Source organism: Octopus bimaculoides, chromosome 4, assembly GCF_001194135.2.
Source record: "Octopus bimaculoides isolate UCB-OBI-ISO-001 chromosome 4, ASM119413v2, whole genome shotgun sequence".
Lineage (NCBI taxonomy): Eukaryota > Metazoa > Mollusca > Cephalopoda > Octopoda > Octopodidae > Octopus > Octopus bimaculoides.
Genome location: NC_068984.1, coordinates 137,789,546 through 137,791,753, shown reverse-complemented (window position 1 = coordinate 137,791,753; position 2,208 = coordinate 137,789,546).

Genomic DNA, 2,208 nt, shown 5'->3' with positions numbered 1-2,208 from the left:
ATTTAGCAGAAGCATATACATATATGTCTAGAGAGAAAAAAAAGGTGAGGTAGAAAGGGGGAGAATGACAGATATATAGACAGACCTACAGACCTACAAACCTACAGGCTGACAGGCAGAATACATCAAGTTTATGTGGTTCACATATCATCCAGTGTTTAGTGATTGGTGTTCATATTTAGCGTCGATCATTTTCAAACTTATAATAACAATGGATGGAGATGATTATCATAAATTCAAGTAGATACACAGCAGTACTCAGTTATACGCTACCCTTTGTTTAGCGATGATTCACTACAACGCTCTTTTTACTTGGAATCAATATTTGCAGTGAGACAGTGCTGTGTTATTATAATAACTGCACGTTAAAATGAAAGAAACTATGATTCATATTCATACATACCCGAAGCCCTTTCCACAAACTGTTCGCGCAATGTTTACCCCTCCACCACTACCACCATTACTATTTGCTGAATGGTCTTCTAGGGCACTGATGTTCAACCATTTTTTTTTTTTTTGCCTATGGACCTCCTTGATAATCATTTTGGTGGACCCCATAGCCATTCACTTTGCATAAACAAGTTGCATAGAAACATCGTTCAAAATTATTACTTTATTTTTCACACATTAACTTATATAGGTTAGACTATGTAAAACGTTAGGGAAAGAAATTTAGTGAGAGGAGGTTGGTTGGTTATATATTTTCTTCTTCAAGAGAATGCGACCGAAATAGGTCTCAACATGCCGAACCAGGAACCTTTGCTTAGGTTCCGAATTTCATGTTTTACGCCGCTGTCAATACTTCTCAAATAAACTGAATAGCCTCCCCTGCGAAGAGCAACAAATACCAGACAATGATGTGATTGTATGTGTACGCATATGTGTATGTATGTATGGTTATCTGTCTATTTCGTTTCTATTCTAGGCACAAGGCTCGAAATTTTGGGGGAGAGAGGGCCAGTCGATTAGATAGACTCCAGTACGTAACTGGTACTCAATTTATTATCGACCCCCGAAAGGATGAAAAGCAAAGTCGACCTCGGCGTAATTTGAACTCAGAACGTAACGGCAGACGAAATAACGCTAAGCATTTCGCCCGGCGTGCTAACGTTTCTACCAGCTCGCCGCCTTGGCTATCTGTCTATTTATCAATATAGACAGACAGACAGACAGACAGACAGACAGACAGATAGATAGATAGATAGATAGATAGATAGATATAGAAATAATGTGCCTCCGATTATATAATGCCTTTTTAAACACAGCATGTATGTATATTCGAAGGAATACCACAGTAAATTCGCTTTTCGCGATCCATTTGGCTTCCTCTATCTCTACTCATTCACTCACTCACTCACTCACTCACTTTCTCTCACTCACACACACACTCACACACACACACACACACACACACACACACGCACACACACGCACGCACACACACTACATATATATATATGTATTTATAAATATCATGTTTGTATGTTTGTGTGTGTGTGTATGTGTGTGTGTGTAATGAATGGTTCTTAAGTTATTAAACCTCTCCTCACAGGCGTAGAAAGAAAATATAAACCTAAGAGCCATTATTAGTAACTCTGTATAAGAAGATAATTTTACGAAATTAGAATAAACACAAGGCTTCATTAACATAATTATAAATACAGACAATATAATCTTTGATTGGAAGCGAGGGTCAGCCATCAACACCGAGTTCCAGCCTCGATTTGGCTTCATTTGCATAGCATTGCCCGATCTCGCCTTCGATAAGTTTAACAGTCAAAGATTTTAGCACATTCTTGACCAAGTATAATTTGCATAATTATCACTGAAAAGTGCACACTGGACATAATTTAAGTGAGGTAAAAGGATGGATCGGACAAAAATGCAACGCTTTACGCGATTAGTTTTTAATTCATTAAAACTTGCCTCGCGAATGAAAGAAACGAAATGGAAAACGAAACCTAGCAGGAACTGTTGATAACTGAATAAGAAACAAACTCGTTTCGCAGCTTTACTATTTATGTGGTTTGGGGTTCAATCTAACTTCGCGGCATTTTGTGCAAGAGTCTTCAATGCCATCTGAGTGAGCTTTGTAGATGGAAACTATGAAATCTCATGTGTGTGCGTGCGTGTGTGTGCGTGCGTGTGTGTGCATGTGTGTGTGCGCATGTGCTTGTGTGTGCGTGTGTGTGTGCGTGTGCGTGTGTG